Consider the following 14,541-nt stretch of genomic DNA (forward strand, 5'->3'; position numbering starts at 1 on the left):
GTGTAGCTTTGGAGCCTACCCTGGAACTGGTTCTGTAGACCAGGCTGGCCTTGAACTCACATGGATCTGCCTGCCTCTGCCTCCTGAGAACTGAGATTAAAAGCATTTGCCACCATAGCTCAGTGAAAAGTGAATCTTAAGATTCCTGAGATAGTTGTTTCACTAACTTCAGCACTAGAATAAAATATAGTTTAAAAAATGTGTTAGAAGAGTCAGACTGTTGGGCAGAGGTGGTGCATACCTTTAATCCCAGCACTCCGGAGGCAAAGGCAGGTGGATCTTGTGAGTTCAAGGCCAGCCTGATCTACAGATCTAGTTCCAGGACAGCTAGGGCTGTTACACAGAGAAACCCTGTCTCAAAAAAACAAGAAAGAAAATGATGTGGGGTGTCCTTCTGTATATGTGTTGCTTTTTTTTTTTTATTGGTTAATGAATAAAGCTGTTTTGGTCAATGGCTTAGCAGAGTAAAGCCAGGTGGGAAATCCAAACAGAGATGGAGAGAGAGCATAGGGGGAGTCAGAGAGACTCCATGTAGCTGCTGAAGGAGAAAGATGCCAGAACATTACTGGTAAGCCACAGTGTCATGGCGATACATAAATTAATCAAAATGGGTTAATTTAAGATGTAAGAGCTAGCTAGGAATATGCCTGAGCCATTGGTCAAGCAGAGTTGTAATTAATATAGTTTCTGTGTGATTATTCAGGTCTGGGTGGCTGGGAAACAAAAGTGCAGTCTCCGTTTATTATATGTGTGTGTGTATTTTTTATTTATATGTATTTTAAATATTTAAATATATTTTAAAATATAGATTTTAGAAGATTTGCTTATTTTACTCTGTATAAGTGTTTTGTCTTTATCTATGTATATATACCTCATGCATGATCTGTGCCCTTGGCAATCAAAAGTGGTATGAGAGCCCCTGGAGCTGGAGTAATGAATGATTGTGAGCGTTGTGTGGGTGCTGGGAACTGAACCAGGTCCTCTACAAGAGCAACAAGGGCTCTGAACAACTGAGCCATCTCTCCAGTCCAAAAATAGTTTTTCTCACCTACTAGATTGCTAAGAGACTCGAGATCTCTTAGGCTGATGTCTTACCACTATCTAATTTTTATTTATAGCCTTAGCAATCAACTATTGGCCTAAAGAATGTACTTAATTTAAGATATTTTTATTATTCTCTATTCTGTGTGTGTGCATGCACACACACACACACACAAGTCAGAGGACAACCTTCAGGAATCAGTTCTCTCCTTCCACTGTGGGATCTAGGAATTGAAGTCAGATTATCAGGGTTGTGCAGAAGGAGTTTCATTCACCTTGACATCTAAGGAAGTGTATAACTCTGAATCAATAAATATTCCCTGAAGAAAATAATGGCTATTAAGCTGTCCAAGATGAGCCATGGGTATGTATGAAGAAGTCTATGTCTCTTCTGCATAAGCAACCCTGAATACTTCCTTCTCCAAGTAGTAGTTCTTTGTTCTAAGAGCCCCTGGCTCATTCCAGAGGTGGGAAGGACTCACCGACCTTAAAGGAAAACTCTAATTGCGCCAGAGAGCAGAAGACTAGAACACTGCTTGATTTGACCCACAGATTCCGAATCTAATGGCCACTCTGGAGCTTGTCCCCAGGTCACCAACCGTGTCTGAGTGAACCAACCAAGTGTTTAGTTACAGTGATTACCAGGTCAGACCTATGGGCCTTCTGATAGTTTTTGTTGTTGTTGTTGTTATTTTGCCTTGGAGGACAGGTTATTCAGGTAACACAGTTGTAATTAGGTCCCTGGACCCTAGTTTAACCAACTCAATAGAATTCTCTGGAATTAGTAGAGAAGCCTGGGGTTCTCACATAGGATCAGTGTTGCAATGTAGCTCCTTAACCATCCACACAACCTCGCTCATTCATAGCTCTGTAATACATAAATTTGCTGAGATCTTTTTTGTATTTTGGTTATATCCCCTTCCTGGGTAATGACTTCTATACAGTTATTACCCAGAGTTTAAAGCAGTCTCTCCCTATCTCTCTCTCTCTCTCTCTCTCTCTCTCTCTCTCTCTCTCTCTCTTTCTTTCTTTCTTTCTTTCTTTCTTTCTTTCTATTTATCTGCATATGTACATGTGTATGTGTGTATGTATATGTATATATGCATGCTTGCATAGATATATCCTAAGCCTAACTCTATTGGAACTTGGAACACTGAAATCCTGGACTTGACATCCACATTCCTCACATTCATTTTGTCCATGGTGCTTATGATCCTTAGACTCAGCTCTTCCCTCTTGAGAGCTTACATCACATGGCCAGCCCTGAGATCTTTTTGGTTTACATCAGCTAGACCTTTGGCCACTTTATGCAAGAGCTGAAAACCTGTGCCTGTCCCTAAGATGACTATGACCTGAAGTCACTGCTTCTTAGGTGGATCCCAACAGGCATGAGCTTGTCTCAGGCTTGGATTAAAGGTCTGTTTGGAGTCTAGTCAGCCTGTTAGCATTGGAGAGATTATTTTACTGGAGAATTCTGTAGCAAAGGTGTCCCTTGAAATAATAGTCTGGCTGCTTCAGGAAACAGAGAGAGAAGAGGCAATGTGATGGGGTATTCATGGTCAAGTATAAAGGGATGAACAAAGAGAGAAAATACCAAAATCATGGATCTGCCAAACACAAGGATCTGGTTTACACATACCATCTTTTCTTCTTCTTGTTCATTTACTTATTTAGGCTATTTGACCATAACTACACTTGACATAAACATTCTAGAATCTTCAAGCACCCTTCAGTGAACCAAAGTGGGTTTGTTGCTGTTGATTTGTTTATGTGAGATAGGACCTTTTTTGTTTGTTTGTTTATTATGTATACAATATTCTTTCTGCGTGTATGACTGCAAGCCAGAAGAGGGCACCAGACCTCATTACAGGTGGTTGTGAGCCACCATATGGTTGCCAGGAATTGAACTCAGCACCTTTGGAAGAGCAGGCAATGCTCTTAACCACTGAGCCATCTCTCCAGCCCCTGAGATAGGACTTTTTAAAAAAAAAATTATTTGTTTTTTATTACTTTATGTGCATTTATTTATTTCTATAATTTTAGGTGTTTGCCTGCATATATGTCTGTGTGAAGTTGTCAGATCTTGGAGTTACAGACAGTTGTGAGCTGCCATATGGGTGTTGGGATTTAAACCCAGGTCCCCTGGAAGAACAGTCAGTGCTCTTTAACCATTGAGCCATCTCTCCAGCCCCCAAAATAGGACCTTTTCATGTGGCTCTGGTTAGCCTCTAGTATGTAATTCTGTACTCAAGCAATCCTCCTGCCTCAGCTTCCAGAGACCCATAGATCACTAGATCTAGCCCAAGTCCCAGTTTTTAAACAGCCTTTATGTACATGTAAAAGTATAAGAGAGAGGGAGAAGTGTCGTAGCCTGTATATTGTCCCGCTAGGTAAGTTTGGTCTGGTGAAATCCAGTCTGCCTGGAAAACTTGTTTGAATTTGCTATTTGTAGAAATTGCTACAGTCTGTTGATAAGGTTCTGCTTATTTTTTTTTTGGTTTTTTTTTTTGTTGTTGTTGTTTTGTTTGTTTGTTTGAAGACAGGATTTCTCTGTAGCTTCGGAGCCTGTTCTGGAACTCGCTCTTGTAGATCAAGTTGGCCTCGAACTCACAGAGATCTGCTTGCCTCTGCCTCCTAAGTACTGGGATTAAAGGTGTGTGCCACCACCCGGCTTTTTTCTTTGTGTGTGTGTGTGTGTACATGTAAGGACATGTGTGTCTATGCTCATGTGTTTGTGTCATGTATGTACATGTGTGTGTAAGTATGCAACCTGTGTTCATGCAGAGAGGCCAGGTCAAAAAAAGACATTGGGTGTCCTACCCAATTAAGGTGCCCACCTTATTATTTTGAGACAGGGTCTCTCACTGAACCTGGAACTGCTGGGATCCTAATTCCAGGCTTTGCAAACTATTCTTAACACATTAAGCCAGCTCTCTCACTGATCTGGTTATGTCAATTGATAGCATTAGGAAAAAAAGCTAAGTCTACCCAAGATGAAAAATACTTCGGTCTCTGATTCCAATACAGAAACTCAAAAACACTCTGGTTCCTCTATGATCAGAATTCAAAGTAATGATAGCTTTCCCTAGCCCTTCCTTTCATCTAGAGATTTCAAAGCATTCTGAAAACATTGCCCATCCCCGAGGGAGCTGATTAAGCCACATCACTGCCCTTCATCTTTTGCCTGGGGTTCTCCCCACAAATTGGCTATTGAGCTGGAAATAGTGTAGGCACCCTGATTCAGGGTCTCACACTGACCGCCCACTCCCTCCCTTGCCTACCCAGTCTTACGCAGTTTGCCAGTTTGCGATGCTCCTACAGGCGCAGCTTTCCTCGGGCCTACATCAGACCGCCAGCATCTCAGTTGTCATCGCCTCCCACTGATTGCATTTTTGGGTTCGCTGGTGTCCTGGCAACTAGGCTGTACCTCAGCTGTCCTGGATGTGAGAAATGTTGGAGACTCTCCGGGGAGTCTTTATGTCTCATTACCAATCCCAATTTGTCTCTCCCTGCCAGGCCATCCATTCCTCTTCCATCAAAGAATTGTGTTCTCTGGCTTATTTTTCCTTCTTCTTCTCCAGCCTCCTTCTTCTGGGCAGAGGACAAAAGAAAAACCAGGAGCTTGGGAGAAAGGGAGAAACAGAGCTGCAGGTTTTCTCTTGCCTTGCCCTCTTGTTCCCAGAAGAGGGACCTCGATGGTGAACCTTGGCTTGACAAGATGAAGATTAGAAGGTTGAGGCTCCACTTGCAGCCCCCATCATAAGGAAGTTAACTTGTTTTTGCTGGAGGAGCGGTGACTCAGCCCAGACCTTAGATGGGGAAATCTGTTCAGCGCCTGAAAAAGGAAAGCCGCAGAGAGAGGCCTGATCTTTAATTTCAGACCAGAAAGGTTTTGCTGAGTTAGGAGAAATTGAGTTCTGCCTCTTCCTCGTGTAGGCAATAGGGAGGGCGGTGAGCAACTCTGCACGGATTTTCCCCAAGGAACGGCTCTGTCTACAGAAGTCCAATAGAAGCAGACAGTGGAATCCCCAATTCAGAGTTCTGGAATGGCCCACACATACTAGTTAGTGGGGAGCTTTCTTTAGTCAGCCTCCACCACTGTCCCTTTACCTACAAATTACTATAACCACCACTGATCATGATATGATAATTAGCACATACTTTTTTTTTATAAGACCCCAAAATAAATGACTGCAGCAAGGCTACTCCTAGAGACAGTTCCTGACTCACTCATTCATTTCCTAAATACTTAGTCATCTACTGACGGCTGGACCTCGAGGGAGGCAGTCATGAGTAGAAAGGACATGATCCTTGGTTTCACGGAGGTGACACACTGTAGGATGGACAGGAACTAAGTGAGCTGACCCACACAGGAGGTGTGTAGCACAGAAACCCAAAATCAAGCAGTGGCTGAGAGGTGATGTTGGAGCCTCACCGGCAACAGCATCTTTGAAGATGATCTGTTGGCCGAGTGGGACTGAGCAAATGAAATCCAACCTAGGTAAAAAGCTATGTGATTTGTAAGAGTTCCAGGAAATAAAAAGTTTAACAAACCCCAAGCTGCCTCCTCATGCTCACGCTCCAATTCCATGCCTCCAGTTTTGTGTCTGCACAGTGGGAAGCTACTTTGGGAAAGTGTGAAATTGTACTCCAGGGGAAGATAAAATGATTATATTGATGGAGGGGGCAGAGGGGCTAGACTATGAACGGCAGGAGGAAGATTGAAGCCAGCACCAGGGAGATAGACAAGGAGAACAGCTTCCGAGGGTTGAGGCAACGGCGCAGCCAGTAAGAAACTTGCTGTGCAAAACACGAGAGCCTGAGTTCAGAGCCTCCGCAGCTGCGTAAAAAGTCAGGCATGTGATGACCCCAGCACTTAGGAGACAAAGCAGGAACATGCTGGCCAGACAGTCCAGCCCAAACTGGGGGAGGGTTCATCTCAAAAGCTAAGACGGAGGAGCTCGAGTAATGGCTCGGAGAGGTTTAGAGCACTTACTGCCTTTTCAGAGGCCCCAGGTTCAGGTTCCAGCAGCCGCACCGTGACTGCCTCACGCCTGTACATCAACTCTACTTCTCCTGTTTCAGCTCCCTCCTTGGCGTTTGCAGGTGCCAGACGTGCATGTGGTGCACACACACACACACATACACATGCACGTACGCACACACACATGCACACGCACACACACACCCCTCACATTCACATATCCACACGCACACAAGTAAACTAACCTCTTTTGTAATTTCTAAAACCAGACCCAGTTGGCTAAGCCACGAGGATGGTCTGTGTCTGTGATGGGAAGTGGGTTTGTCTGTCTCCACTTGACTGACAACATCCTTTTTTATCGCTTGCTGATAAAAGCCATTGATGTCCCTTCGCAGGAAACTAACAGGAAAAGAAAGAAAGCCAGCCTCTAGATCCACTTCCTGAGGGCGAGACCAAGAGGCTGCTGCTGTCCTGGGTGTAGGAAAAGGCAGAGTAAACCAATGCAGCATCCCTATGGGCAGCCAGTCCTCTTTCCCTTCTAAAATCGGCCAGTCTGCTAAGGGGCAGACAGGGGTCTTCTCAAAATATTAAGAGGTATTGAAACTCACTAATCTCTTCTGTCTCAAACAGAGGAAACACAGAACTGGAAGAAAAGATAAGAGTCACCGGAAGAGGAACTTGACATTGGTACATACCTTCCCATTCCCAGCAACTTCTGCTTTGACTCTTTCTGTGAACAAAGGTAGTAATGACAAATGGTAGGGGAATGTGTCAGGAGAAGAAGCAGTCAAGGTTAGTGGTGCTCAGAAAAATCTGTGGGTTTTAAAAAACAAAGATCTCATCTGATGGTGGTGGTGCACACTTGTAATCCCAGCACTTGGGAGACAGAGGCAGGCGGGTCTCAGTGAGTTCAAGGCCAGCCTGGTCTACAAAGCAAGTTCCAGGACAGCCAGGAGTGTTACACAGAGAAAGCCTGTCTCGAAAAAGCAAAAATAAATAAATAAATAGAAAAACAGAAAAAAAACCAAAACCAAAACAAAACAATAAACAACTGAAAAAAAAACCCAAAGATCTCCCACAAACAAAACAATAGTAAATAAAAACAGGGTCTTGTGTGTAGAACAGGCTGGCCTTGAACTTGATATGCAGATAAAGATGAATTTGAACTTCTGATCCCTTTCCTTTCACCTCCAGGGTGTTGAGATTACACCACCACACCTAGGGTACTCGCTCCATAAGCCAGCTCCTGACTCAGCGCTATCCCTAGGCCCGGGGGTCACTTGATTTTGAACCACTATTATCTGGGACTGTTTATAGGGCTCTGAGGCAAAACACTGCTGCAGATGCTGCTAGAGATGAGTCTGGATGTGGAGCCAGCTCCGATCTGAAGATTCCTAAAGTGTTTATTTGTGAGGCTAGTATAACACAGGAAAGTAGAACATGTGCAGTATGAATGGCAGAGGAGGGAGGAGGAAGAGACGGGGTGGTGGCGGTTAATAGCTATTCTGGCCTGAAAAGATGAGATGGAACGAGTTACAAAGACATGGACTTTTGTCTATCTACAGAGGTTTTTTATTTTAATTTATGTACCTGTGCCAGCATATGCCATCGTGTATGTGAAGGTCAGAGGCCAAGGTTCAGGAGCCAGTTCTGTCCTTCCGCCCTTCTGTGAGTTCTGAACTAAGGTCCAGGCTTGCATGACAAGTGCTTTCACCTGCTGAGTTGTCTTTCTGGTCCTGCTTGCTTTAGTTTTTGCTAAGTAGCTCAGGCTGGGGCTCGAACAGAAGTTTTAGTTTAAGAACCATTTATACTTCAGTAATTTTATCCTCCCCCCACCCCAGGTCTTCTTGTCTAATAGTCATGGGTGAGCCTTGAGAAATGACTCAAAGCCAAAATAATGGGGTTTCCTTAATTATAGTTCCTCCTTTCTCTGGCTATAGGCCAAACCCCAGTATCTTCCTCCCTTCTAAGGACGCCAGCTTCAACCCACCCCTGCCAGATCCACGCTGATCTTCCAGTGATCATGTTGCAAACTGGACTCTTCTTACAATTTCCTCCCTATAAAATCGCTGTTCATTGCCCAGTTTCATCTCACGGCTCTGGACACCTCCAACCCAGGCCTGGAAGTGCCCTTATCCTTCTGCAGACACACGAAGCCTCCTCTTTCTCTGGTCCTCAGCTGAGGATTGACTCAATCCACAGTAACTAGCTTAAGCCACTGCTTCTTCTTCCTGGAACACCCCCCCTTCACCGGAAGCCAGACGGAGCCAGATGCACATGCTTCTGTGAATTGGAGGAGCTCTCATGATTAGCCTGTCTTGCAGGCTCTGAGGGGACCCTCCTTGGTAGAAGGCACACAGGAAATCAGACCAGGTTATAATTCTGTTGGTCATAGTTTATGAATTCTAAACCCAGAATTGGGCCCCGGCAAGTGTAGACTGTTCACTGAATGGAATACAACATATGGGAATTAGACCAAACTATAAAAGTCACCAGCGTTGATAGCATGTCCTTCTAATAGCTTGAAGAAACCAGGTATTGCACATTAATAATGTTGAACAATTACTAATGGCTATTAAATAGTTGCAATGTGTCAGGATTGGATGGTGTTATATTATCTCATTTATTCCTCATAAAAGGTTTCCTTCTAGTAGCCAGGAGAGAAAAACCAGTCACTATACACACTGAATAATGACATTAATAGAAATAATAGTTGCATATGTGTTGCATCGCACATTGCCTTATATACATTGGCCCTGAGTTGCATATATTCTCTCATCTTATTTTTAAATGAGCCGTACAGTTAAGACTTATTATTACCTGACTGTAGGCTAGTTCTGATAATGAGCCTCCTGCTGGTATCTATATACAGTGTAAGCTCCTCCCCTTAAGTGTAGGCGGGGCCTAACAGCATACTATTAACTAAAGGATGTGATAAAAGTGATGGGCCATCACTTCTTTGATCAGGGTGCAAAGGACTGTTAACCTCTGTCTTGCTGGCATTTTCTCTCTGGCCTTCCTGCTTCCTCTGATGAAGTAAGCTGCCTTGTTACATCATGATCCATAAAATCTCTGAGGCAAGGCTCAGTGATGTCCTAAAGATGGAGACGGCTGTCTACAGTTCCTGAGGAACTAAGGCTTTACGATAAATTCTGTGAGGAACTTAAGCCTGCCAGAGACTAAGCAAGCGAGCCAAGAAGCAGAGGCACAGAATGACCCCAGCTTTAGGAGCAATCCGGAGCCAGAGGACACGGCAAAGCGGCATGAGGAGGACTTTGTAGTCAAAGAAACTATGAAATAATAATCACTGTTTTAAGCTACTAAATCGTAGGGTGATTAGTGACACAGCAAAAAAATAGCGAATACACATTTCACTTTGGAAATGAGAGACTGAAGCTTAGGGAGATGAATCAATTTTCCCAAAGTCACAGTTATGGTTTGTAAACGGCAGAACCAAAATCATGAGTGAATATGGCGTGTGTGTTAGAGTATAGTTAGGCTATTACTTCAAACCTGGTATGGCAGTGCATACCCTCAGTCCCAGTACTTGAAGAGCTAAGGCAGGAGGATTGCCATTAAGCTTGAGAATAGCCTGGGTGAGACCTACGTGGTGAGGCCAGGTCTCAAACAAAGCTAAGCAAGAAAAGTCCAGGTTAAAATTTACTTTCTCGTAAGGTTCCATGTGACTGGGACCTGAGAGTCCTAGAAGGCATTCCGCTCGGAGAAATCTTTGGAAAATAGCCATGTTTCCAGGAAACTCTCTTGCACGCATGTAAAACAGGGATGGACAAAAGTTTAAATGGCGCTAAGTACTTCGCTTGGTCTACTCCCTGCTGTTGAAGAATAGCTGATCCACCCATAGATTTGGTGATAGTAACTAGGGGCCCCTTTCAATAGCACAATGGCCGCACTATGAGCTAACACTTTATTTTATAAGTGAGCACACTATTTTACCTGTAACGTGCAGATCTGGCAGAAGGGACACGTCATTTTCCTTGGGGACGAGAATGAGTGTTTACTAATAAGGCATGGTATGGCGTTTAAAAGTCACAGGCACTCTGGAACAAGAAAGCGAACGTGTTCTGCGTGTGAGACCAGCCCCTCCCATAGACTCCCCTTCCCCTTCTCTTCCACGAAGCAGCCTTGAACTTTGAAACTACAGCGCCTGGCTCCAGCCTGGAAAACAGCTTGGCCCTTCCACCTAGTAGGAGTTCTTCAGCATGGAATGGTACAATCTTCTCCTCCCTGAGTTCAGTCACAGTTCACTTTGGTGAAGAAGACATGTTCTTGGGTTGACTGAATGATCAGCTTCTGGAGCAACAGGCTTTGAACTCGGGGAGGGTTTCCCAGAGGTGATGGGACAAGAGTGCTATGGGCTGCATCCTCCTTTAACTGGTGGCAGACACTGTATTTTATTTGCGCTCTTACGCAAGCCAGTGTAAAGTCCACAGACAGCACTGGGAGGGGCGGGCCCCCAAGCTGGCTCAGCACGCAGGGGCTTCCCGTAAGTATCCCAGCTTTCCTTACCTTCTCCTCTCAGGCCTGCTCTCTTCCCTCTCTCTCCTTCTTCCCTCCCTCTTTCTCCTCCCCGACTCCCTCTTGTCTTTCTCTCCCTTCCTCCTTGTTAGCCTCTACCATCTGAGACTGAGATCCCTACCCCAGGAAACCACTGCTTCGCAGGTCATCTTGGCTTGCCTCCAACCGCCGGTGGCAGGTAGCTCTGGCCCTTGTCGGCTTTCAGAGTGATTTACTTCTCTAACCCATTTGGAGCTGGAATTGTGTCTAGAAGTGGGGGTGGGAGAGTTGAAGAATTCCACAGGCAAGAAATAGAGCTATCCCAGGTGGGATTTTGCTCCTTCGGGCCAAGAGAGAGAGAGAGAGAGAGAGAGAGAGAGAGAGAGAGAGAGACTTGGATGTTGTCCCCCTTGAAACATAACACTGTAGAAATAAGGCAGAAGGAAACAGCATTAGTGTCCATAAAGGCCCAGGGCACATGACAGTACTCCTCAGCTACTGGGGTGCCACACCGAGCCCTCCATTTTCCGCTCAGTGGTGTTTATGAAACTGTGATACTTTTGCCCCTATATGCCTGCCATTATGGTCTGAATCAAGAGGTTCGGGACAGACAGCACCTGCACACCCTCCACTGGCTGTCATATACCACAAAGCTGCAGCCAGCCAGCTCCGGCTGGAGCTTCCGTGGGGACTGTGGGGTAGGAGGCACACAGCACCGGGAGGAAAAGGAGACCTGTGGGGTAATGACGGTACCTTGCGTGCATAAAATCAAAACGCACGGTTCAAACAAGAATCTCCCCAGCATTGCACAGTTTTGATAACACAATAGTGTTCTGTTATTTCAAAGGATATGTCTTTTTGTTTGTTTGGTTTTGTTTTTCAAGGCAGGGTTTATCTGTATAATCACCCTGGCTTTCCTGGAACTTGTTGTATAGACCAGGCTAGCCTCGAACTCACAGAGATCAGTCTACTTCTGTCTCCAAGTATTGGGATTAAAAGCGTGTGCCACCACACCCTGAAAAGTTTGTATCTTATTGCCTTCTTTATTTAAAGTTTTTCCTCTTCTTGCTGTTCATCTACATTTATTTTAAATTTTCTCCTGTTTTACAAAGGGAAATGACAGAAGAAGATGTGTAGGAATGGCCAAAAGCACTCAGAAAAACCTTGTTCTTAGTGGTTGAAATAATGAGTGGCTGACCTCTGTGGCAATTATCCACCAAATTTTGTGATAGCAATTTGAGTTCCTAAACTTAGACGGTAAGTCCCCTTAATGAGACTGGCCTAATTCTATGTTCTGTATGGCACCTAGTCACGGTGGCTGTGTATGAGCCATTATTACCCAAAGCACCATAATAATGGCCAGGCCCTCCTATGACGTGATTGTTTCCTCTCTGCTAGGACATTAATTGCCTTCTAACTTGCTCTAAAATTGGTAGTGCGGCACACCGCCAAGGCTAGACAGAAGGAGACTGCTAGCGACACACGAAAAGGCTGTGTAAAAGGATGTGTGGCTGTTGCACTCTTGCCCGGCAGCTTCCTATTTGCACACGTTACTTCATGTGTTATAAGATGTTTTATCAGGCCCTAAGTCTTGCCTTCTATCTTACCGCGGTCAGTGCATGGTCTTTCCTTCGGTGAAATGATTCAGACATCTCTGAAGTTATTTTGGCTTTTCCACTTTCCTTTTATGGATTTTCTATGAGTCACTGAATTGAATGGGAGGTTATTTCTAAATTGGAAGGTGAGGATGAGAGAAAGGGGAAGAAGGTTCCGGAAGATAACTAGGAAAAAAAAAAACACCTTATTGCTATGCATAGTTACTGAAGGAATAATTTCCGCTTAGTTTGATGATAGAAATGTGCAGTTTATTTAAATCCAACTAAAAATACAAGTTAGAAAATAGACAGCTTCCCCACCCCCCAATAACGAGCTGTACAGCTTTAGATTCTGGTTAGCTTGCTCTGTAAAGGGCAGAAGGTTAATAAATAGAAGAGATATGGGACATTGAGTTACAGCAAAAAGGCAGGGGCAAAGTACAAAATTTCCAAAGTCCACTCCTGTTTCCACAGGAAGGCCTTCAACATGAGGCCTTAGGTCTGAGAGTACAGGCCTCCTTAAATTTATCACCACAGGTGAAGTTGTAGAGAAGGTATATTTAAATTTGACTTAGAAACTGAAAGAGTAATCAGGCCAGCATTTTCTTATTTAGGAGCAGGAAAAGCGGTAGGAATGAAAAAGAAAAGCAGAGAAAGCTAATGATGAATGTATTTCTAGGAGCAGAGAGTTTTTATAGCAACACCAGATTTCTCAAAAATGCCTACTGGGATTTGTACCCAAATGAATAAGAAATGCAATCATTTATTCTCGTGTATTGTACCAAGTGAGAGGAATAAAAAAACTCTGCAATTCATTCAATGGTTCTAATTTAGATTGCTAGGAATAGGAGAGGTAGAGAGGGAGGGAAAGGAGCAAGAGGAGGAAGGAGGGTGGGGGGGTAGACGTTAACATCAGCCTTAGGAATAGGAGAGGGAGAGAAGTCGGTAGGAGGAAGGGACTAAGGGACGGAGGGAGGGAAGGAGGGAGAAGGCGGGGGGGGGGGGCGGGCAAACGTTAGTATCTGTCAGACAGTTAGTAATGCTATTTAAAAATTGCTGAACTTGAAAGTCAAGTACTGTAATTCGGGGTAGGGGGTGAAATTCTCGTTTCCAAAGCACCATAAGGGTAAGTCACTGTCCGTTTATTCAAAACTTGCTGATGGTTGTTTGACCACTTGGCAGACCCAGGAGAGTGGGTCTGGAAGCTGGAGAACTCTCACTATGACAGACAGTTCGGTTTCTGGACGGTATTTATAATCGCAATGGAAGTGGACTGCTGCTTCAGAAAGGGCCGCGCTTTGCCCTAACCTGAAGCATGGAGACTACCGGAAAGAACTTCAAGGAAACTTCAAGAAAACACGAGCCAATTTTTCATCTATGAGATACCTTTCTGCTGAGGAATTAGACCGTTGTTAAACACAACCTCTGAAGTCGGTGTTTTGCAAACGCTACCACCGTAAGCTGGCAGAGTTGCTTCCCCTTGTAGGAAGAGAACAGGAGAAGGAAGAGTTTACAGCGCCAGCCCCACAACAAAGAGTTAACCCTTCCCGGTAACCTCGGACGTGAGCGTCTGCCCCTTCTTCGCTTTCTACTACGCAACCAAACTGTGCACAGGGCTTGAACCAACCGCGGTCATCACACCCCTTGTCAGTTAAGCTAACAGACACTGTCAGTAGCCTATCATAACTCCGAAATGCCCAATCATCAACCAATTACAACTAAAGCTTGATCTAGGCCGGTCCAGGTCCGGGCGGGGGCGAAGACCCCGTCCAGGAAAAGGGGCGGTACAGACGCGGTGACGGGCAGGAATTGCCAACCAATCGTAGCAGAGAGCCGCCGCCCCTCCATCCAATGGATAAGTTGGAAGTGTGGTATGGGGCGGGCCTGTTGTCATGGGGGAGGTGGTGGCGCTTAGTGGCTACTGGCGGCGGAGGTAGATAGAGTGTGAGGCGCCGGAGTTGTGCAGGGCCAGCGGCAGGTGAGTGCGGGCGAGGCGGGCCTGAGGTGCGGAGGCGGTGGCGGGCCGGAAACTCCAGCTTTGCGTTCCGAAGGCGGAGGCCGCGGACCGGGGCTGCGGGCCGGGTCGCGTCGGGGCCGGGCGCGGCGCGGCGGGAGAGCGGCTGGTTTCCTGCCGACGGACTTCTCGGTCGGGAAGGTAGGTTGGTGCGGGACCCCGGCGGCCAGGCCGGGAGGTCCCCTGGGCAAACCAGCGGCTCGGTTCGGGGGTCAGTGACGGGAGGCCGGCGTGTGCGCGGCTTCCCGAAGAGACCGAGCGCCTGGGGTGTGCGAGCGGGGGCGACCCGGAGCGAGCGGCCCTGGGGCCGGAGAGACTAGGGGCTCCCAGGGCTTCTCGGTGTGCTGGGAGCCGTGGGGACCGAGAGAACTGGGAGTGGCCCCTGTCGGAGA

The 14,541-nt window shown here is 45.8% G+C and overlaps 1 protein-coding gene across 12 annotated transcripts in view; it reads left to right on the forward strand.

Moving 5' to 3' along the window:
* Positions 1 to 10,509: 10,509 nt before the first annotated feature.
* The window catches only part of Numb (NUMB endocytic adaptor protein), a 128,212-nt gene continuing 124,180 nt past the window's right edge, over positions 10,510 to 14,541 (forward strand). For 7 of the 12 annotated variants that reach the window (XM_085697395.2, XM_085697399.2, XM_085697397.2 and 4 more), the window contains exon 1: positions 13,995 to 14,113. The gene's annotated coding sequence lies outside the window, so the exon portion shown is untranslated. Of the gene's footprint in view, positions 10,530 to 11,775; positions 11,798 to 13,993; positions 14,114 to 14,138; positions 14,291 to 14,541 lie in introns of those variants that run through there. The other 5 variants (XM_048449116.3, XM_087911679.1, XM_087911678.1 and 2 more) reach the window with 4 other exon arrangements.

This window comes from Myodes glareolus, chromosome 11, assembly GCF_982192425.1.
Source record: "Myodes glareolus chromosome 11, mMyoGla1.1, whole genome shotgun sequence".
Taxonomy (NCBI): domain Eukaryota; kingdom Metazoa; phylum Chordata; class Mammalia; order Rodentia; family Cricetidae; genus Myodes; species Myodes glareolus.